The 25,734-nt window shown below is 34.3% G+C and overlaps 1 protein-coding gene across 4 annotated transcripts in view; it reads right to left on the bottom strand.

Annotated features, from left to right (window-relative positions):
• LOC111505101 (1-phosphatidylinositol 4,5-bisphosphate phosphodiesterase epsilon-1) overlaps positions 1 to 25,734 on the bottom strand; it is a 702,515-nt gene that overhangs the window by 411,930 nt on the left and 264,851 nt on the right. For all 4 annotated transcript variants that reach the window (XM_074172786.1, XM_074172785.1, XM_074172787.1 and 1 more), the window contains exon 2: positions 23,502 to 23,533. The gene's annotated coding sequence lies outside the window, so the exon portion shown is untranslated. The remainder of the gene's footprint in view (positions 1 to 23,501; positions 23,534 to 25,734) is intronic.

The following is a 25,734-nucleotide window of genomic DNA, read 5'->3' as shown; positions in this document are numbered from 1 at the left end:
GTGATCGAAATGATAATTCCAATGGTGTTGTGGAAGATTCCTCAGTTGATATCAATGAAAAATTCACTCCTTTATTTTTTTATGATTTTATATCGTGCTCCGTTCCAACGCTTAATTTTGAAGTGATTTCCTGTAAGGAACCATTTACAATTTTTCATGATATAATATGATAATGACAAAATTTTTCCAAAAAATATCATTTTTCCCTGATCACCAACAAGGTACCCTCTGTAGTAAAATTTCAACTACGTAAGTCAAAAATAATAATTCATCTATGATTCATTTTGTATCAACGTAGAGCACCTTTTTCAGGAAAACACCTCGGCTTGTGAAAGTATTAAGGAAGGAGTATACAGGGTGATTCAAAAGTACTTTGACAAACTTCAGGAGGTGATTCCTCACAATATTTTAATATGAATTGTCCAAATGAATAAATGTCCGGAAACGCTTCGTTTCCAAGATACACGATGTTGAAGTTTCATTTTTATTTTCGTTTTTTTCAAATAACTTTTGAAATACTGAACTTAATCAAACGAAACTTGGTAATAGGAGGTTTTTGAGGTGTCGAATTCGAACCTGATGTTCTTATTGCTCTTACTCGTAGGGGGCGCCACCTACAGGTCTTTTCCTTTTTTGAAGATTCATAACTTCTTTGCGCGTACTTCTAGCACATTTTCCAGTGAAAAAATCGATTCCTCTATCATATCTACGTAAATGAGCTACCCTTGCTACTAGTCGCTGTAAGCAACCGTTTTCTGAATATTTGGACTTGAAAACTTCAAGTCGATTATTTGATAATCGATGCATATTGAAGTTATTACGAATATTTTGCTTTTTTCACAACAATGCTTTGGAAATGAATTTGACGTTTTACTCGTTTGAAGAGGTCATTACTGTTGGGTACGTTCCTTTATGACATCCTTAGGCGAAATAGTTAGTTTTGTATCAAGGGTGCATAATCAGTATTTGTTTTAATAAAATTTGCAAGAAATGTCAACATTTTATTTCAGGAAATTTCGAATATGTAGAATAAACTGAAATAAACGAAACTGAATTGTATTCAAATAAACTGTTGAAAGTGTCCACCTTCAGCGAAGATACAGGCAGTCGGTCGTCTAGTCATTGAATCTCGTACCCGCTCAAAAATTATTGGTGTGTTTCTTATTGTTTCACAGGCGTCTACTATTCGGTTTCTTAGATCTTCCTCGTTCACTACTGGAGTCTTATGAACTAGTGATTTCAAATGTCCCCAAAAATAAAAATCTATCGGGTTTAGATCTGGGGACCTTGGTGCCCACGCCTGGTTAGGTTCTTCTACACCCCTACCGATCCATCGATTTGGATAGACTGTGTTAAGGAATTAAAATATAAAAAAAATATGTTTAAAATATGTTTTTCCGTTAACCAGCTGTCGCACCCCTACGATCGACAACCCTCAGAAGTCGAAACTTGTGCGAGCTAAGGATTAACGAGGTCTTACCTTTTAACGTGTGATTCCTAACACGGGTTGGACGGTTGCAAGTGAAGATCGATCGTTCAGACTAGGGCTTGAACCACCGACCAACACGGCAGTCAATTCGAGTGAGTAAACAAAGCACCCACTCCGAACCGCTTGGCTACCGACTGCCCAAATTCCCTGGCTACAACGCTAAAATGTGCCGGAGCCCCATCATGCATAAACCACATGCGGATACGAATTTCTAATGGTACATTCTGAAGTAGTCCCGGCAATTCATTTTCTAAAAAGTGTCTGTAAAGTTGCGCCATTCAGTCGGAGCGGAAGAAAGAAAGGACCTATCAAGTAATCATCAATTATTGCCGCCCATACATTTACAGAAAATTGATACTGATAATGCCTTTCACTAACTGCGTGCGGATTTTCGAGAGCCCAAACATGGTTGTTATGAAAGTTTGTGATAGCATTTCGGGAGAAGTTTGCCTCGTCCGTGAAGAGTACATATCTTAAATATTGAAGATTTCCAGCCAATTTTCTCAAAAACCATTGACACACAGTAATGCATTGGGGAAAGTTTCGTGGCAAAAGAGCTTGTACCCTTTGAATATGGTATGGATAAAACTGTTGATCGTGGATAATTCTTCAAACTGTGGACTGAGTAGAATTGACAGCTTCAGCAATTACTCTTGTGCTTGTTTCTGGATTCTCCTCGAGAGCGTTCAAAACAGCTTCTTCCAATTCTGGGGTTTGGACTGCTCGTGGTCTTCCAATAATATCAGCTGCCCTCTTAAACCTACCTGTTTCTGCCAAACGACGATGGAGACTAGCAAATGTTGGAGCTGAAGGCAGTACTCGATTAGGAAATCGCTCCTGGTAAATACGTCTTGCTTCGCGCGCATTGCCATCCGCAAGGCCATAAACGAAATGCATATCGGCTAAATGAGCATTATTATTTAAATAATCTATTTTTTTCATAATAAGTGTTTTCTACTTCTACTTACGAAAACTTCAACAAAACGTCTAACTGTCACAAAATATGTAATTACCAAAATTACTCACAAACGTCAAATTTATTTCCAAAGCATTCTTGTGAAAAATGCAAAATATTCGTAATAACTTCAACATGCATCGATTATCAAATAATCGACTTGAAGTTTTCAAGTCCAAATATTTAGAAAACAGTTGCTTACAGCGACTAGTAACAAGGATAACTTATTTACGTAGATATGATAGAGGAATCAATTTTTTTACTGAAAAATGTGCTAGAAGTACACCTAAAAAAGTTATGAATCTTTAAAAAAGAAAGAGACGTGTAGGGGGCGCCCCCTACGAGTAAGAGCAATAAGAACATCAGGTTCGAATTCGACACCTCAAAAACCTCCTATTACTAAGTTTCGTTTAATTAAGTTCAGTATTTCAAAAGTTATTTGAAAAAAAAAAGAAAATAAAAATAAAACTTCAACATCCTGACATTTATTTATTTGGACAATTCATATTAGAATATTGTGAGGAATCACCTCCTGAAGTTTGTCAAAGTACTTTTGAATCTCCCTGTATAATCATTTTGAAGCATTATTTCTGAAAGTGGTATAGAAAAGAATAAAATTATTTCGCGTACTAGGAAGCAAACGTTGAAAGGTGAGATTTCGTTAATCCTTAGCTCACTCAAGTTTCGAGTTGTCGTTTGAAATAGAATGACAGCTGTTTAAAACAAATTACAACAAAACAGACAGATTCATTCCATAAAACCGTGAACTTCAGAAATTCAAACAACTGTTGAAAATGTATTTACTTTTCAGACTCTTAATTCCGAGTTCATATACTGACTGTCAGAAAAATTTTCAAACATTGTTTTTTTTTGCATTCTTGGAGGCGGCATAGATTGCAAAATTGATTGAAAAATCTTTTCACAAACTATATAGTTAACCCAAGTTCAAGCTGAATCAATTGGACACTATTTCTATGTTTGACGTGATTCTTCGAATATACATTAACATTCTCCTTCCATTATGAATCGGCCGAAATGAATTGAACACTCAACTAATGAAACATAATATCATCCATGTACTGACAACGATCAGTTACACCTTCATCTTTCAATTTTGTTTTCTTGAGTGGCAACTGCATCGACTGCTTGCTCATTAGTCTCTTATTCTGGGTAAGAAGTGTCGATAACTTCCCGAGCCACCTAGAGAGCATGCTGGTTATTCGCAGTCCGTCAGGCCATGTAACGTTGTACAATCATCCAAGAAGTTTACTGCTATTAGCCGAATATTCGCAAAAAGTTTTTGGTTCTCAAATGAACGATAAGAATTCAAATACTTTACTTATCACAAAACTTTCCTTTTTGCATTGCTCTGTTGATGGATTTTCAGTAGGAGGACCGTTCTCCTCCGAGTAGAAAATAAATGGATACAAAAAGTTGGTAATATCGCCCCTGAGGCTGCTTCCGAGCCTCCTTATAAGATTCCAAACTTCTATCAAACAAACATTAATTCTCAATACTACGTCTGCTAAACGCTAGAATGATGGTATCTAACCGGTGTTCCGAATAGTTTCACCACTTCAACGCAGTTTCATCAGAAATATAAAGAGAAAATCATCCTCAATAATTCAACTATTCTTAATAACTTGGAAGTTCGAGAGAAGTACTAGAATGGGTATGATATCGAAATATACGAATGATATGATACTGAGAGTTAGAAAGACTGTAGCAAGATTTGTAAAAATTTGATCTTCTGGGTACGCGAATGAGATGCCTGTTCTTCATTTTGAAAATGATGGACAGCATCATTAGCATCTATTGGCGTTTATACAATATCCGCCATTGTACAATGAAATTTGGAGGTATATTTCTTCTATATCATAATTTTCCGCTAGGGAGTCAGTAAAGTAAAGTAATGGTGTTTATAGTAGTACAAAAAATACAAGGAGTGCTGAATGAATCAAGTAGATGGAGTTTGTCTCTTTCAAATGCTATCAAAAATAGATGAAATGTGCGAATTATACTTTTTTCCAATGGAATGTTTGAAAATACCGAGTTTGTCTATTGGTTGAAGCAGAAATGAAAAAGTGGACTGATAGTATAGAATTTTTGACAATGAAACGAAAAAGTCACACACAAGGTTAATGTGATAGAAGAAAGTTTACTACTGCTTGAAATGATGTTCGAATCATATCGAAACTTGATTACCTGTTACGCAGGTGTAACTTTTCCTCAATCCTTTCTTGATAGTGAGCAAGAAAGTGGTACATTTGTCCAATTGAAATGACTAAATCTTGATTTGCGGAGACAAGGGCGTAGGTCGATTCTTGATTTTCTATAGGAACTCAATTAAAAGTGCTGAAAAGTTATGGAAATTTCGAATATGACCCACTGTATTGAGATAACGTCAAAATAATATGTATAAGAAAAGTATCTGAAAATAAAAACTTACCGCGCCTTGAATCCAAACCTTTCTGAAAACGATCTAGACCATGAACCTCTACAACTCAAGAATGAAAAAATCGCATGTTTTTCTTTGAAGGATTGGAGAAACATATACTCAACCAAAGCTTAGGTGTATTGAACGTATACAAATATGTCCTGGGCATAAATAAATAAAATATAAACAGAATAAAATACGGGTATATGACTTGGTGAGTTAGTATTGATGATAAACCTATTTTGGATTCTTCAAATGATGGTTTTCAATGTGAACTAATGATAGTAATATTTAAACTCCCATAACTTTATGGAAATGGAAATGAAATTTCCTAAATTGAAAAAGAAGTATTTCTATCAACTCATTGAAAATGGTCTCATAGACGATGTACTTACGATGCAATATGTATGTATTACTGAATATTGGAAGCATCAAAATAATGTATTCATGACATACCAACAGTTTTTCGGGTGATATTTATAAAGACATAATCGCAGTTCCATAAGAAATCAATGAAAGTGGTCTTTTTCACATTTTCGAAATGATGTCTGCCATATAATAATAATAATAATAATAATGATAACAATAATTAATTTTATAAACAAAATATAGTACAAGGTATTGATAATTCAGACAATTCTTGAATGATATCTCCTACATTTTTAGATGACTATTACTATTACTATTACATATACATACTGGACTTTTATCCCAACACCAAACCGTTATTTCAACTCCTCGACACGTATTTCGATCACCAAGTTATCATCTTCAAGAGGAAGATGTAATATTTAGTTTAATCTTGTCCTTATTTATACCATATCCTTATTCTTATATTATCCTTATCTTATTCTCATTTATACCATAGATACCTCTTCAAGGTACCTGCGCGTCTTAAGTGTCATAAATTAATTTCACAATATTACCTTATCTACTAGTCTCAAATTAATTTTACAATGTGTCCTCATGTAATAGTCAGGTAAATCTAATGATAAAAATATTATTTTAACAAACTATATAGCATACTATTAAGTATTGGTCTACCATCGTTATTCATAATATTATTATGTTCACTTATTTCTACATTCTCATAGGCATTTAGATGCCTGTTGTTATTAACTTGTCTAACCAATCTTCATGAACTTGTGATGCACTGTTTGGAATCTTTAAAGTAGTAATGAATATTACCGGAACTGAACACCAAACCGTTATTTTAATACGTCAATACGTGTTTCGACCACCGATCAAACTCAGTTTGATCTTCTTCTTGAAGATGATCACTTGGTGATTGAAACACGTGTCGAGGTGTTGAAATAACGGTTTGGTGTTGAGAAAAAAACTCCACTTATAATCTTAAAGATTTTTCTGGTCTTCTATATTTGAGGTGTGCTAAGTGTTCCTTATATCTCTACATAGCAGTACAACAGCTTTGTTCAAAATAATGGATGACATATTGGCAGCAACAAATACAGGAGACATATCATTATTGATCTTACTGGACTACAGTAAAGCTTTGGACTCATTGAATCCAGAAATACTTATATCTATGTTGAATTATATTGGCTTCTCTAAAACAGCCGTTAAGATGATGCAAGAGTACTTCACAAATAGACATCAAATGGTGAAACTCGAAAGCCAACTATCTGAATCGGTGAGATTAATGTGCGGTGTTCCGCAAGGATCTATACTTGGGCCTCTGCTTTTTAGTTTATATACCTCAAATATACTGACTAAGATCAATCTCTGTAAGTATCATGCTTACACTGATGATACACAACTTGATGTATCGTTTAAACCAGAATTGCTGAATGAAGCTGTTGCTGACATCAATACTGAACTTCAACACATTTATGATTCTTCTGTGAAACACGAACTGCGACTCAATCCTAATAAAACGCAGGTTCTCATGTTTGGTCCCAAATTATTATGCCAAAGGTATTTACCTCCAGTAAATATTTCTCGAATGGTATAAGTCTAAATATAGTACGGAGGAAACAAATCTTGGCTTGATGTTGGATAAGGATAATAATTTCAGGTTCAAAAAGCAAGTTTCATTATATATCCAGAGAGCTTACCCCCATCGAGCAATACTCAGACAAAAAACCAATTTATGCCAGACTCTCACCCTTTCTCAGTTCACCTACTGTTCACCTGTTTATTTTCCCTGTTTGGATAGTCTAGATTTATGCAGATTTATTACAAAAAGTCCAAAATTCCTGCTTACGCTACATCTATGGCATCCGTAAGTTCCAGCATATTTCTCATAAGCTTTCTCAGTCACAATGGCTGTCAATGAAGAATCGTTCCTTATTGCAATCTCTAATCGTATTTCACAATATAATCATCAACAAATCACCGCAGTATCTTTATGATGAAGTTCGATTTCGTGAAAATGAACATGAAGTGAATATCCGACACAAAAATGCAATAACTGCCCCCCACCATAGCACAGCACTGTTTGAGAGATCGTTCAGTTTTTTTATCTAAACTCATTACAATAGTCTTCCTACATATCTGAAAAAATTGAAACTGCCACTTTTCAAGCTTCAGGCTCGTAACTGACTATATGAAAGACAGCTATCGTGCAACTAAAGTCTCGCATAAAATGCAAAAATTCAATTCTGTAAAAATTATGAATTACCCCTGTTTTATTCCTTTGATTTTTTTTCTCTCTCTTACTATATAGGTATTATACTTTTTTGTACATCATATATTCGATGAATATATGATGTTTTGTATATGGTAAAGGAGTTGAATGGAAGAGCAGGAGTCGGTGTGTTGCACACGCTTGTCTCCTGAATTCCGCTCCGGGATTTTACCAAACTCATATTTTCCTTTGTGTATTTTCTTTTCTGCCTTCGTAAATAAAATACATTATTATTATTTCCACTATAGTGTGCGCTGGTCAGGCCCTATCCCCCATAGCTCCGATACATTCGGGGGGGCGCGCCAGCATTATCAACCACTCCCCACACCGTGGGGTAAGTGATCATTGGGTCCGAGAATCATGTGAGTGAGCCAAGAATGACAGCCTTCTGCATCTGTGCGGCTAAGAGTTCTCCCTATGTGCGGCAAGCCGGTATGATTTTAAGATTCGAGAGTAGAGAAGACATCATTCCACTAATGACTCCAATAATCAGAACAACCAACCATTAATCAGAACAACCATCTTATTATTATTATTATTTTTTTCACCGTAGTGTGCGCTGGTCAGGCCCTATCCCCTGAAGCCCCGATACATTCGGGAGGGCGCGCCAGCATAATCAACCAATGACCACTCCCCACACCGTGGAGTAAGTGATCATTGGGTCCGAGAATCATGTGCCCTGAACAAGCGCAGTGAGCCAAGAATGACAGCCTTCTGCATCTGTGCGGCTAAGATTTCTGCCTTAGTGCGGCAAGCCGGTATGATTTTGAGATTCGAGAGTAGAGAAGACATCATTCCACCAAGGACTCCAATAATCAGAACGACCATCTTATTATTATTATTATTATTATCTTCATCAAAAGGCAAAATTCAGGTTCTGATCTTGTCATTTGAGTAACGCTATCAGAACCTGCTCATCTTTATGGCTTCAAAATCACAAAATCACGTTATTTTGTACGACTAAAAAATTTCGATTGCACATTTTGTCCATTTTCCATTGGTGATTATGAGAAAATTAAATATTATCTTTCTAATGTTCTGGATACCTCTCGTTGTTTGTTTCGTAAAATGTAGATTGCGGTTATATTCAATCCTGGGTTCTGTTCATAAAATCACTCTCGTCAATAGAACGGAATATGAGGAAACTTTTTGTAATTCTGAAAAAAATGTTAATTGTCAAATTCATGAAAATGAGGTTAGCAATTATGTGAATTGACACATGTATTATTATTAATATTGTATTCTCATTGAACTGTAATATGCCCTGGAAAATGTTATGCTCCTGTGAGCAACGAAAATCAGTGGTAATTTTCAAATGTAATGTTTCGTTACTCTCAAAGTACAATTTTACTTCAATAGAAGGCAAAATAAGCAGATTTTTCATGCCTGACGTTTTGTTCACAGCTGCGGTAGACACAATGAGGCAAGAGACGGAATACTCTAATCGTTTTCAAAGCACAGCAAATAGCATTTTCTTTAATTTATAACATACATTTGGTAGATATTGATGTTCAAAGTTCAAAGGTCTGGCATAGTTGCGTGATAACAATTTTGAGAATAGCAGTTGACACTAGCTGATCTTTCGAACTGAAGCCGATTCACTGCCAATTGAAACAACCCCTTGTATATTCAAAGCTTTCGTTCGCATCTACCTTTTGAATATTCAATGAATGGTATGAGCCTCTACCGAATTTGTTCTTACTTCCAAATATAATTTTTTGGCCGCTTCACAATCCACTCGATCCTATAACTGGATATTACATTTCCTTTATCTTGAATTCTTCTGCTAACTCACTAAACTGATTTTATGATTTGGAAAGTTTGAACCTCTTCTGGCTGTTAAAGAAGATGTAGCACATTCTTATTTCAATTTCACGTCGTATTTCAGCATAATTGATTGATCTGTATTATCCGAATCTGTGTATTTGCTGTCTTCAGTCCCTCTTCTATTATCAATGACATGAGATGTTGTTTTTTAATGAAAATTGAGTTGTTCACTTTTTGATTTATTACCATTTCATTGAAATAACTCGTGAAAACTCTACTGAAGCTGATACCTTACACCTTTTAACTTCAAAATATCTACAGTTTTTGCTCTCAGATAATAGTTTACACAATCGACCTGGATAAATGACTATTTGGAAAGAAGAATACGACAAACGTTACACTCACAAGATTTTTTCCGGAAATGTAAGGAAATGAAATGTTTACTTAGAAAGTTCGTAATAATACAAATATAAGTTCCTAATAATACAAGTATTTAGATCGAAAGAAATTGGACTACATTAATAACAATAAAAATGAATATAATGATAATTATAGTTATTATTATCATTATTTTTTCACTACAAAACACAGAATAGTTACAGTATAAAGAAATGAACACTAATATAAAGTAATCTTGGGCAAATCAAAATACGTGAATTAACATAGAAACCTTAAAGACTGAGTTTGTACGTGCGGGTAAAATTTCAGACGGTTTATGTTTCGCCCAGAATTTCATTTGTCCTTGCTTCACAATTTCAATACAATACTACAGAAAACTAAACAAGAACAATTGAATTTCCTCTGAATTCAAGTTGGAAGCGCATGATGGATATTTCGACCAATTATTTTTTATATCGATCAATTCCCATATTTCAATTCTTGGAGTCTACTATGCTATTTTTTTTATTTATTCGAGAAGATGAATTGAATTCCGTTGTTCAAAATAACTGGGTAGAGCTTCCAGAGGTCTTGAATTTTGCCTTATTAATTTTTTTGCTCTGATGAATAATTAGAGAAAATGTGAATATTTTCTTGATGTCCATCAGTTCAGATTCGTTGTACAGGTTATCCCTTGGGTGAGTGTATGGTTCATTCAATATGACTTCAACAATCTATTTCAAATCGTCTCAAAATTTTTCAGGTGATAGCTGGTTACCCCGCCCCCCAAGTGATTATACCAAACAATAAATGAGTCTAGTTTCAGATGTTTGATTTCCAGGAATTTTTTTCAAATATTCAGGTTTGCTCACCAAATATCTCAGTTTTTTTCGTTAGATTGTTGGTGTGTGCATTTCATTCCATATTGTTATCAATTGTAATACCTAGATGTTCAACAGTTTCCAAAGAACTCAATTGAATAATTAACCATTCATCAAAACGTCTATAGCGTCATAATTTGGGAGGTGATTCTCATAGCTTATGTATAATAATGTTGAGAATTTCACTGTTGAGGTATTCAGGCATTAGAGAAGAAGTTGTGATACTTTTTGCTTTGAATCTGTCCAGTTAGTATCTTCAAGAAATAGGACGGAATCAAAGGAAGAAAATTATTTGTCAGATATGAAGTTGAATCTCTTAATGAAGCCAATTATTCTGATTTTCATCATCTTCCCAAGAATTTCTAGGATTTGAAGATGAGTGATATGGGTCTATAATTTCGTTCGTGAAAACTCTTCAATCATATATATATATATATATATATATATATATATATATATATATATATATATATATATATATATATATATATATATATATATATATATATATATATATTATCACTGGTAATATTATCACTTTCATAAACTTCTTACCAAGTTTCACTTGGGATCATTATACTCAGTTCATTATAGTCAACATAGATTTTGTAGAATAGAAATCTTTATTTTTCATACTCTCAAAAATTTCCGTAAATTTCCTTGGTTATAACAAAAAACTGTCAATTCAACTCATAGATATGATTTTCCAGTTCACTTTGAAAAAAACCTAATGGGGTAATTCAAATTCCAAAGATTATCTCCCAGACCAGGATATTATAAACGGTAAAACTACCCTTTCACAAAAATCACGTTCAACTATTATACCAATATCTGACTTTCAAAAAGAAAAATTATCAGTTCGTTTGGAAACTATCCTTTCACAAAATTCACATTCAACTATTATACCAATATCTGAATTTCAAATAGAAAAATTATCAGTTTGGTTAAAAAGGACTCGACTGAGCTGCAAACTCCTTTGAAACACGTCGGGAACTTTGTGCGTGATTGCTATGAATATTTGAAATTCTCGGTAAAAAGTGCGGCGAATTTGGCTGGCTGCAAATTGAAGACTCCCAAAGTAATTCAACTCGTTTGAGAACGAAGTTTACCATTCAATTTCATTCTGAATGGAAATTAATGCCAATTTTCAAAACGACTGCTGTAAAAGATAAACAAACGTATCTGGATAATAAAATTGTTTATGGTTAGGTCAGTTCGCTGGAACACTTCCAAGAAAATGCGTCTGCCTGACTTTCCTTATTTCAGAACATGTGATATGAGATGTTATACAAAATAAAACCTTTTCAATTGTATTGATTTGATTTCATAATCAACGTCAACTGATAATGTCCTTTAGTGAAAAGGCATCAAATTCAAACCGCGTAATGTAATGCTCCGCGTGAATTCAAAAATGTTAAAGTATAGAGTAGTATTCAACGAAAGTCATTTTTTGTGGAGGAAAAAATCGGTTTTTTATCGACCTTTTTTTTTGGGTAATGGTTACCTTCCACAATCTGAAAAAATATAAAAATTATATAAAGTTCTCCATTATAATTTTTATATTTTTTCAGATTGTGGAAGGTAACCATTACCCAAAAAAAGGTCGATAAAATATAGAGTAGTGATTTTGATATGTTGCTGTTTAAGCCAAAATGTTCTAAAGTTGAGTATCTGCAAAAATACAGATCAATAAACGAATTCCGAATAATTGACCAAGTTATCCTCAGTTCAATCATTTTGATTCCGAACAATGTCGAATTGCACAAAGTATTGTGGCATAAATTTTACTTATGTATACACACAGCGAACGGCAGCTCTTCGTCTGGCAACATTGACAGACAGAGCCTTATGAAATGAGAGTCAAAATCTACAACAATAATTTATTACTACAATAATTTTTGTTTATGGCGTAGAATAATGGTAAGATACAATGAGTTATGTACAAAATCTGGGACACTACCCAAGATAATTATGAACGAATATGTTTTGTCCATTACATGGATGATGAATAAAAATGATAGGATTTTATACCTTTTGAGAAGTCCAGAATCAGCTCTGCCTTAGACGGTATATTGGTGGTGGTGAACGTGTATGGTGGATGTGTCAAACAGACTAGATTCAAACGCATCAGCTGATAATGGTGGAATCAAATCTGCCTTGCAATGGAACGTGCATTCTGAACACATCGGATCTGGGATACATCTACGAAGTTTGGGATACTGTTACGGTTGAAAGTACTGATACAGTTCAATTACAACAGGGAGCTGTTGAACAGGGTCTCGTGGTACCCGTATTAGACTTCTTAGAATCAGACTCGAGAAAAAAAAACACCAGTAATGGATTATTTCTCCTCAAATTATAGTAAGTAGAGATCATCAAGCCCCAACGGAAAAACCCTATCGAGTTCAGAGGATAAACTTACTCTCAACAGAAACAAACTAAACACCAAAATCACAATCTGTGTGAGCATATCCTCACCGCAAAAAAAGAATTTCACAAAGAAAACCAGTGCTTATGACTCGCCACTCTGAAGTCACGCCGGCCATCCCAAAAAAAGGACCTTCTTTTTCATTTAAAAAAAACTTTTTGGAAATCAACTTACTGCGCGTTCTGACTGGCACACATTCTGAGTCTGTTTTTCACGTCGAAACGGTGACGTAAGACAAAGTTTCATTATTTTCATACAGGTTAAGATTTGAACTGGAAATAATAAAATACATATATATATGGATATTTTTAAATGACGAAATCTGCAATGCCAAGAAAATCTACCTAATGTCAAAAGGACTACTAGAAGAAAAAAGTAGTTGTTTCGACCCGCCAGATGGCATGTCTAGGGATTCACGTTTCGTAGTGTTGAATAAACAACGAACGCACCGAGTGTGGAAGGATGATGAGAACAGCACACATTAACCGATCTGCTCTCGGAATATGAAAGAAAATATCATTCAGCTGATTGAAAGTTTGAGGTCGACATCCGATTGTTTATTTTCTGATGACAGATGAAAATACTTAAGTTCACCACCAGCGCAAATAGACGATCCAAGGCTTGGAAATACATAAATACAACGGTGAAAATATATACAGATATATAAATGCATGATAACTAAAGTGATTATACTCTTCAGTAACAGGTGAGTAAATGTAACAATATATAATACAATTTTATAATAGAAATACTCATACACATCACGTAAAATCGTCTCTTTCGATTTACAGGAATCCTACTAGTAGTGAAATCTGTAGAAGACAGCATTTATGAAAGTTTTGTGTGCTCTACCTGATAGAGTACAATTATATGACATCTTGAAGGTAGGTAAGAAACATAATAAATATTCTACAACACCACTTATTCCTTTTTTCCTTTTCAGAGATTGGTGGAACATTATTACGGTCCACATATGAAAAACATGAACACCCAGTTATCTATATGATGTAAATCTATCATTTGAATAAAAAATATTAGTATAACTCGCTTTAGTTGATGATTAGGTACTGTAAGTTGAATATGGTTCAATTCGACCAAGTGAAACATAAGCTACACCTTGAAAGAAATAACATTTGATAAGGATGAAATAATGCATGGTAAGAGAAAATGCCATAGTATTAGAATGAGGTAATCACTTCTGAACCATACTAAAACGTAAAATGGTTTACATATCTCTCTTGAAGCACAGCGGGAAGTGTATATAAAGTATTTACATGTACAAAAATATTCACATCGGATATTTATTCCAAAGATAAAAAATCTATGCCCAGCTCAATATCTAAGGGACCAATCAAGGGTGAGAAACCTGCACCATATTAGATAGCTGTGCGGTCATTGGGTGAGTGGATTCTCTTTGGACTTTGATCGCATCTAGCTCCAGAATGCAGTGAACGCTGCAGACAGACAGGAAGTGGCAAATTATTTCAGCTTCATTACAAATCGATATCGAATTAACTCACTGAAATTTAATGAGTTGTTATTTCTCCATCCTTAAATAGCATATGTACATGCTATCATCAATATCGTATTCAATTGAAATATACAATCGGAAAAAATATATATTTGGTGGTTTGTTATATGAGTTGAAGGGAATGATCAAAGACTGAAATGCAGATCACTTTCAACTTCAACCACACCACACGGCTAAATGCCAAACATACCAAGTGACTAGCTCCATATCTGACGAATATCGTAATTCTAGATATTGCTTATCGTCATTCTTTTGTGTTTTGCAAACACTAGTGGCTGGTATTTTCATAAAATTAGCACAAGATCGTAAATATAATCGTAGGGAGAGAAAAAACTATTTATCCAATCCTAAAATGCTTCGTTAGTCTTCAGTTATGCATCTTTCTGTTTCGACATTAGTTTGATGACCTGGTGTAATTTCATTCCTCCAATTACGTTGACTATAACAACTAGCTTCGATTTTTCATCTTCTTTCTTCATCTACTACTTTTTAACAAAGTTTGGTGTCACAACATCATAATGATGTTTCCAAAATAGGTTTTTTATAGGGCGATAAATCTCACTTTCAGGTGTTATATGAACATAACATAACCTGAATCATACCAAGTGTTTCGTAACTATGGTACGAAACTGCAGAGGATGATTCGTGAGGACGTTTTGGGAAAAAATTTGTTCAGGGTTGCTCCGTTTCTGGGAGAAGTTACGCTTTTACTGCGTTACACATCTAGAGATGAGTAGATTCTCTTGATTCCAGTCAACTGCGAAGAGTATCTGTGTACTCATATGACTCATATGTCAACAACTTATAACCTGAATTCAAGCATGTTCTTTGTCTGTTAATCCTAGGAATCAATAGATCTCCGATTATAGGAGAATTGGCTGCCACGAGTTGCTTGATTGTTTTTTCCACCGGAAAGTATTCAACTCATCTGGGTCAGTAGCAGTTCTTCAAACCCACAAGGACTCTTCTAACGTCACCCGTGGTCATTGGGTTGCACAATTCATCGTGATGTCGAAGCTCTCCACAGAGTTAGATAGTAGACTCGTATTGTCTCGCTGACTTGATGTTAGCTTCCATCTTGTGCACCCGTTGTTCAATCTTCCGAGCCAAAAATTGAATATTCAAGAGCCGATGAAAATGCATCAGCTCACAGGAGACCGTTCAATTTATAATTTTCTTCCGTAGCATATATATATATATATATATATATATATATATATATATATATATATATATATATATATATATATATATATATATATATATATATATATATATATATATATATATATATATATATATATATATATATAGATAGCACAGGTGCAAAACCCAAGAATTCGACAAATCAGGGAAGCTATCGAAATCGAAAAGCAAGGCCTCATCAACAAAAGGGATGACTCACTAAACATCCCAAGGATTTGGAAAACAATAATTAAAAACAACCACCAAAGACAACCACAAATTGATAATGTACCATCGCAGGTAGGGGAACCGCCAGAAGCCATTAACAACCCTCAGGTAGAAAAACAGGTAGAAGAACCGCCAAAAGCCATCAACAACCCTCAGGTGGAAAAACAGGTAACAAATCCATACAACTTACGCAAGCGAAACCATATAAAAACACCACAAGAAGAACCTAACATCAGTTACACCTCTCGAAGCGAAGCAGTAACTCGTCTTGATAATGCCATCTGAGATGATGGCGAAACGTCGACTATCGAATAGTACACAACGGATGAACACCCGGAAAAACAACACATCATATATATATATATATATATATATATATATATATATATATATATATATATATATATATATATAAATACAAATAGAGATTTTATCGAGTGTGCATGATATAAATCAAAAATTAAACAATTTGTGGACACAACACTCAAAACATATATATATATATATATATATATATATATATATATATATATATATATATATATATATATATATATATATATATATATATATATATATATATGTTTCATATGTTAGGGATCACACGTTAAAAGGTAACACATCGTTAATCCTAAACTCGCACAAGTTTCGACTTCTGAGGGTTGTCGTTCGTAGGGGTGTGACAGCTGGTTAACGGAAAAACAGATTTTGAACAGATATTGCATCTTCTGGTGATGTCTAGAGTCTAGTTGAACAGAATAAAACACACGTATTTCAGATGAAAGTTTGAAAGTTTTTGTAATGTATCATGAAATATTGAAATGATATACGTTTCAACCTTCATCAATATATAGTTGTTGAAAAATATCAATGAGAAACATTATATTCTCAACATTCTCGATTCATCGGTAAAAATATTGATTTTCATTGCTGAAAAAAAAAATGTATTCTCACCAGCTGAACGAAAATGATGTAATATGAGACACATAAATAATATTCAATGTTTTATCAAAGATTCCAATCGCGAGAGAAATGCATGTGATATCCCAAAACAGACTTCATCAGTATGACGATCAGATATAGATGAGTTTCAAACCATTTTAATTATTATCTCATTACGAACGTAATTATTTAAAATTATTTTGGTCTAGACGTCTTACGAAAACAATTAAATGACCGACATTTTGCAAAGACAATGCTTACCGAGCTGTCTTGAGTGAAATACAGTTTTGAAATTGTATAATTCTTCCAAGTGAATGAAAGATTTCGTAACTCCAGTCAAAAACTAGTTCATAATTGTTATATATGTTTCCATGTGGATTTATTAATAATTGACTACACTTAACAATAATCACACTGTCAATACAACAATACGATAAAACAATTCAACTAAAACTTCAACTATTATTCAGATGTCTATAGTCTTATCAGATCGCTCCGAATGCCGTACTATCACTTTAACTTGACTATCACGATAGTTTCAAAGGTAGCGTTTATATATGACAATCGAAGGTCCACGAGGATGACAGAATATTCGCTGGAATTCCATCGAAGCCGGTAGCATTATTCTCGTCACGTCTAGAACGGCCGCGAACATCGAACAACCGCAAAACTTAGGCCGGACTAACGCGCTCATGGCCACATCAATTGGTTTATGGTTGCCAGTGGCGGCCGACGTTATTTACTTCAGGGCATGATTCACAACAATCTTTTTCAATTCTACACAAATTTTGCAGTTTCTACTAACATTGGATGTCGAAACAATCGAAAATATGACTCAAAAGTTAGTTCTCTGACCAAAGCATGAATATCATAGTGATAGTTTCACAAACACAATCAATGATTGAATATGATTTCTTTCAATTGACCAAAATTCAAATATCCGTAGAAATAAAATGATTGAGGTGATAGACTTATTCCCTAACTCTCATAGGAATTTGAAAAATATTCACATATTTTTTTTCTGTCGAAATTAAAATCATCTTTCCTTTAATATTCATTTCTCATAGACACAGGAAAATTTTCTCATATTTCCTTTGATACATACGATGGTTTGGCTTTCAATTGATTTATCAAGCTTTTATGTCACAAATATCTCATGTGTATTTTCTTTTTGGATGTGAAATAGAATTGAAAATGGTATATTTCCAGAAGAGATTAGTTTTTGAGAAAAACAATTATGGATTTTCCAAAGATAGAAAAAGAAATAATTTACAAAGATGTGCAGATATATCTAAGTTACTTTTAGATACAGTCTAGAAAAAAAACGCCCTACCTTCTTTGCAAAGAGTTCATTTCGAACTCATTTGCAGTCTTTCCACCTTCGTAAATTTTTCACAATTTCACAAAATATCACACAAAAGTTCATTTGTATACGATGAAAAAATGTACGGAAATGAAATCATCTAAAGGAACGATGTGTTCAGGCCAGTCTCAACTCCCTAACTGCAGGTTATTGGACTGATACCCATCAGAAAAAAATACTCTTCTGGCTGATACCACGAAGGGCGTTGAATTATATCCGACAGGTGTCAGTGCAGGATTCCTGCATATGCTGTTGGCGATACAACTGCCACAATAGATTTTCAATTATTGGAACACACTTGCAGACCGGTTTCGGGCTTTTTGGTCACTCGTCTGTGCTAGGTAGTGTCTATCATCAACATAAAGTGAATGATTTCCGATCCGATTTCCTTCTGAGTATCATTTCCGGAACTGGGCTGACGCGGACAATAAACAATAGGTTTGTCATCGACCAATTTATCATATAAGGAAAGAAAAGTATGGAAATTATTGAAAAAACATCAAAAGTGGATATTTGCTGAATACTATATTATTAATTGAACCACTCAATGTTAACCTACTATTTCTGATTCGATAATGTGGAATAACTAGTTTTTTATTCGTTACGTAAATTTCCTGATCGGGTAACTCTCAAATTGTCGGAAAAGAAACTATATAACAAGGAAAATTACCCACTGGACTCGTTCGATCCCAGTCTTAATGTGAATAGTGGTGAACTTCGAGAAGATGGATGTAATTGGACGAATAATAGTCTCCCATTCCAATCGAGTGAAAAAGCTCTTTCGATAAACAGACTACGTCCTGATTTCGAAGTTTTTACGATTCACTTAGAAATATCGAACATTGTCCATCAGATTGAAATCTCAAGTAAGAAAAAATTTCCAGTGAATGAATGTATTATGCTCTTATAGCGTTTTCAGCTCTTCACAGAAAGGTAATATATTAATAATGATTTTTACTGAATTTAGTCATTCAATAGCGACATGAGGAAAAAAAAAATTCAACTGTAACTGTTTGACGAATACCATTATTTATAGATAACAATTGGAAATAGCCAGGAAATTGAAGAGAATATTTTAACTGTACGAAGAGTAATATGAAAAAAATAATGAAGGAGAAAATGAAAGAATCAATCAGATAACAAAAAAACATTAACTGTAAAAATCGAAAACGAAACAAAACTAATCATACCTGGAAATGATTCAATACGTAGGCTATTCAAAAAATGAGGTGAACGTTGGTTCCGAAATTGCTGTCGCATGAGCATCGCTCAGGAATTGTGGAATGACATCAACGTCGATCCAGATTTCCTCAAAATGGTCATATCTGGTGACGAATCATGGGTATATAGTTATTACATCAAAGCCAAAGTCCAATCGTCCTACTGGAAAAGACCAGGCGAGCCAAGACCAAAAAAGCACGCCAATTTCGATCAAATGTCAAAATTTTCCTCACCATTTTTTTCATCACCGTGACGTAGAGCTTCAAGATTTCTTGCCTTATGGTCGTGCGATCAAGAAAGAGTATCATCTTGTAGTTTTGTGCCGCTTGCGAGAAGCATTACGAATAAAACTTCCAGTATTGTGTGAAAACAATTGATGGCTTTCGCATTATGATAATACACCAGCTCACTTGTCATCACTTCTTCGTAATTTTTTTGATCAAAAACAACACCATAATCATGCCTCAGCCACCGTGTTCACCAGATTTGCCCCCTACGACTCTTTCCTATTCCCAAGACTGAAGAGACCCATGAAAAGACAGCGTTTTGCGACGATTGTGGGATAAAAACCAAATTGCTAAGAGAGCTCAAGGACATACCAAACAGTGCATATCAGAACTGCTTCGGAGATTGGCAGTAACGCTGGACACAAGTGTATATCTGAGGAGAAATACTTTGAAGGAAGTGAAATGGAAATTGATGAATGAATAAATATTTTTTTAGAAAAAATAAAATTCACCCTTTTTTTTTGAACAGACAGCGTTCAACCAAGCTAAAACCAGAAACTGAAGATTAATAACATAATTTATAAAACAAGTTACCTCGACTAAAAACATCAAAGATAATTCATGAAATCCATCATTGTCCCAAAATGCAGACTGTGCCGAATACAAAATTAAAGTATTCACGATGTACTCTTAGGAATATTTCACCTAAAATTCACTAGTTCATTACCATTTCTAAACAATATTTCCACTGTGGCTGATTTGAATATATTAAGAAATGTTTCCGATGTTAAACCCCAGTTCTAATGGTGCGGTGGTGTGAAATTTCATCAACTGGACTTTTAAGGATATCGGTCGTTAGTTCATCAACTCCTGGTGTAAAATTGGCTTTCAGTATGTGTACGAATTCTTCCACTTCATGTTGGTTTGTGTCCAGGATAAATTACGAGTTTTAAATGTACGTGTCCTTTTTTTATAATGGTTTCTATGATTTTTGATTGAAGTTTTCCGCAATTTCTCTGGAATCTTTATTCAATTCAAGTCAACAAATTCCAAATACTGGCAGACCTGTATTGGATACGAATAATTTTATTTCGATGATATGTAACCCGAATTGCTTTCAGGAGGTTGTTGAATTCAATTTCTGTTGAAATATGTTTTTTAACCTACGCCCTACTAGCGACAACCCTCAAAAGTCGAAACTTACATAAGTTGAGGATTAACGAGGTCTTACATATCATTGCAAGCCCGAAATTCGTGGTAAACTACAATATCAATATATATACTGTTTGATACGGTTTCACAAACAATGTTAATAACTCCTCAAGTCACCTAGTAACGTAGCACAATCAACTCACTTCAACACCTATTCACCGCTAAAAGTTCATTCGTGATCAGGCTATTATCAGCATGAACAGTGTTTCATATAAAGCGTTGTCAATCTACATATAATTAAGCTGCTACTAACATGTTATCAAAGTGTGTAATCCAATTTTCATTGAGAAACTTTTTGAAACTTCAGCCTATGTTCATTGAGTATGAGATTATCAGTCAAAGAAGTATTGACGGAGAGAACCCCTGTCGAAGAACCAACATTTGCATGAAGTAACAATCGAAGGCTTGTAGTAATGAAACAATGTTCAAAATCAATGATCTCAGGTTCACTTATGATGCACTGTTTGGAATCTTTGGTGTCGTAATGAATATTACTGGAGTTTTTTCCCCACACCAAATCGTTATTTTTAACACCTCAAAGGTACTTGTGATATACTGTTTGGAACCTTTGGTGTAGTAATGGTTATTACCGGAGTTTGTTCCCAACACCAAATCGTTATTTTTACACCTCGACACGTGTTTCGATCAGCAAGTGATCATCTTCAAGAGGAAGATAAAACTAATAACTACTCAAAACTAAAGCTACTTATACTAATCAGGTACATCATACAGGTAGGTAATCAGTAATACCACCCATACAAGTGTACCACCCTAAATTAATTTTACAATTGACCTTTCTATTATTTACAATATTTACAATATGTACACCTCAGAGGTGTTAAAAATAACGATTTGGTGTGGAGAAAAAACTCCAGTAATATTGATTTCAGGTTTGGGTAACTTGTGATCCAACAATGGACAGTGCTGTTACTCCAAGGTCTCATTAGTGGTGCTAGACTGAACCACTCAAAGTCTGAGAGTGAAGTGATAACACCCTCCTTCCTACCAAGACGCCATCTATGGATTTGATAGCTGATTAACGGAAAAACAGATTTTAAACAGACAGACAGATGACCTAATATTCGAATTTCAAAGATGAAGCCAAGCTTAGACATAGACTGCCGGTTTTCCGGACAAGTACTATTAGTTTCATGTGAAATAACCTACAGGACAGTGGTGAATATGTGAAAACAGCTGTGACAGAGTCAGCGACAGATAAGGTCACTTGTGTGGTTCCACAAGAGTCTATACTTGGCCGCGTAATATTAAGTATGTATGCAAGTAATTTATTTTCGGGCATTACGACGATACACAGCTGCTCAAGAAGGTTGATTTGAGGCTTAGAAAGTTGTATCTGAAAATATGAACTGATTAGTAGGCGTAGTATAAGTTGAAACTCAACGCACTCAAGTCTGAAACATCATATTGAAACAATTGTGAGAATCAAAATTCAAAATGAAGGGTTACTGCTCACAAGTGGCCCTTCCTGCTTGCGTTAAATGGGGCATACCAGACAGCGCCGATCATAGCATAGTGTGTTTTTATAGGGTAGCACCACTGCATCTAGGTGCTAGGAAAATAAATGGTTATCAGAAGATAGCAGCACGAGTGAGAGATATAAATAGGATTTTTCCAAGAATGCAATATAGTTTGATGAAGGATGGGGTGGAGAAACGGATAAATAAGATTTACATTGATGCCGGAGAGAAGAAAGAAGAGGAAACAATGGGAATGGGACGTATTGACAGAAAAGTGTATGAGAGGCATAAAATGGTTTCAGAATAAGTAGTGCGAATGTGGCCACAATGATAGCCGTAGAAAGGGTGATTGGAATGTGGAGTATGAAGAAAAGCGAATCAGTGAGAATGAATAAGAAGTGGAACGGAGCACAATAGAATGACAAAAGTGCAGAGGATACAGAGTATCAGAGAAATATATAGAAAACTGAGCACATATGAGATACAAGGAAGATAGAAAAGGGTTGATGTACTAGGTTGATTAACTAGACAACTTTGATTTTGAGTGATTTTAGGAGACTGTTGAACATTACTTGGTGGCCCTGAAGAGAAAGGCTGTTCAACTTGTCCTCTTTGGTGATATACAGCCTTAGGGCTGAAGAAGCATGCCCATATGAATCAGGTGAGCCGGAAACTGCAACACATATCATAAAAATGAGAAGGGGGAAAAATGAGTGGGCTGGAGAGAATTGAAAAAGTGAATGGGAGGAAAGAAAGGTTTATGCAGCATGAGAGTGGACTTCGAATAAATTGCCTTCATCAATGAAATAATGAAGTATTTGATGGAGAAAGGAAGAAGCAGTCGACGTCATCTACCATTCCATCGACCCGGATGTAGGATCGATCATACTAATAGTAGAAGATTCGAATTTAGATATGATCTTCATTCATTTGAATTAATGATGATGAGTATTTTATATGAAAATGAGTGTAATAAATAATACATCGCGAGTGATTTGGCTGAAAAATCATGGCTAAACTATTGAAAACTCACAAATGCTTTCTCAGAATAATACATTCATTCAAAGAATGAATATTATTTGGGTTGGCTCATATAGCATCAAGTAAGTAGAAGAAAAAATATTCAACTCACCAAGTTATGTTTGAGTCCGACTCGATATATTCCTGAAACAAAAAAAATATTGAAATTTTGCAATCAACAAAATATTTTAATACAGATTAGACACTTTTCAATGGGTTTTTGAAAGTACAAGTTGGGGTGAAAGTTGCATTTCTGGAAGCAATGTCTAGTGGAAAATTTCAACCGAGAATATTTCGATGGTTTTAGATTCAGCCTAAGAATATTCATTGAGTAATCATAGAGTGAACATTATCCACGATAATAATTAAGAATTTCCACAGTAAACTTTATTTAATGATTCGTTTCGCTATTTGGTAGCCTCATCAGGTAATGTGTCAGTAACCTGAAGAAATGACTTACAGAAGTTTATCCACAATGGAACTCTGAATAACAGAAGTTTAATGATGTATTAATAGTAAAAAACATTTTTGAGTAACAGTTTTTCAAATAAAAGCCCTTAAAAGAAAAAAATCATCTAGAACATTACACAATTCAAATGATTAGCAAGCTTTTCTCGAGGTTCATCTATATTCTATATCATCGCTACATCAATTTTTTCTTATGTGAAGTTACGTTGCATTCTTGTTTGTACACATGTGAATTTTGAACCTTCCGAATTATATAAATTATTTGAATTGAAGGGGTTATATTTTTTAGGAGTGATTAATTTTTGGAAAAGAAAGTTTTTGGCCTTCTACTACTCCATATAGAAAAAAAAAGAAGGATGAGGGAGTCTTCCAAAGAAAGGAAGGAAGTAACTATATACATGGATGTGTAGATCATGCAAAGGTGTAACTTTCAGACACAAACTGAAAGAAAGTCCTCCTGAAACAGCTACTTTCATATTAACATTGAATTACACGAAAGAAAACATTCTTTCGAAACAAATACTTCTATATGAACACTGAATTATACACAAGATACTTTTCTCTACTCAGTTTGTATTTCAAACATTCGTTGTGGAATAAAAATCAGATATCATTCACATGAGTTCTACTTTAAATGAATGGTAATAAATTGCACTTACATAGAACACTGCCATCCTCACTGGTATACACCGATGTTTCGCCTTAAGACACCTATTTGATTTAATCCAAGCCAAGAGGAATCTTATTTGAATTGAAGGGGTTATATTTTTTATTTTTTAGAAGTGATTAATTTTTGGGAAAGAAAGTTTTTGGCTTTCTACTACTCCATCTTGATACAAAAAAAGAAGGATGAGGGAGTCTTCCAAAGGAAGGAAGGAAGTAACTCTATACATGGATGTGTAGATCATGAAAAGAAGTAACTTTCAGATACAAACTGAAAAAAAGTCCTACTGAAACAGCTACTTTCATAAATTTACTCAAGATTCGAAACAAATACTTCTATATGAACACTGAATTATACAGAAGATTTATGAAAGTAGATGTTTCAGGAGGACTTTCTTTCAGTTTGTGTCTTCTTTGCATGATCTACACATACATGTATAGAGTTACTTCCTTCCTTTCTTTGGAAGACTGCCTCATCCTTCTTTTTTTTGTATCAAGATGGAGTAGTAGAAAGCCAAAAACTTTCTTTCCCAAAAATTAATATCACTCCTAAACAAATAACCCCTTCAATTCAAATAACATTCCTCTTGGCTGGGATTAAATCAAATAGGTGAATGAATGTCATTACGATGTCATCGATGACATAAGCAGATCAAGCTTATTCCGTGACATTAAAAAATCGTAATTCATGAATGAAGTGTGTGTATTTTCTATAATGTTATCCAATTTGGTACTGAAGAGCCTTAGGGCAAGTGTCTTAAGCCAAAACATCGGTGTATACCACTGAGGATGGCAGTGTTCTATGTAAGTGCAATTTGTTACCATTCATTTAAAGTAGAACTGATGCGAATGATATCTGATTTTATTCCACAACGAATGTTTGAAATACAAACTAACTGAGTGGAGAAAAGTATCTTCTGTATAATTCAGTGTTCATATAGAAGTATTTGTTTCGAAAGAATTTTTTCTTTCGTATAATTCAATGTTTATATGAAAGTAGCTGTTTCAGGAGGACTTTCTTTCAGTTTGTGTCTGAAAGTTACTTCTTTGCATGATCTACACATCCATGTATAGAGTTACTTCCTTCCTTTCTTTGGAAGACTCCCTCATCCTTCTTTTTTTTTGTATCAAGATGGAGTAGTAGAAAGCCAAAAACTTTCTTTTCCAAAAAATATGAATTATGTATTGTAATAAATTCACGACTCTGATTCGAA

Source organism: Leptinotarsa decemlineata, unplaced genomic scaffold (assembly GCF_025532065.1).
Source record: "Leptinotarsa decemlineata unplaced genomic scaffold, Ldec_3_MD MMD2_tig00000199_RagTag_RagTag, whole genome shotgun sequence".
NCBI lineage: Eukaryota > Metazoa > Arthropoda > Insecta > Coleoptera > Chrysomelidae > Leptinotarsa > Leptinotarsa decemlineata.
This window is presented reverse-complemented; position numbering and strand designations above follow the sequence as displayed.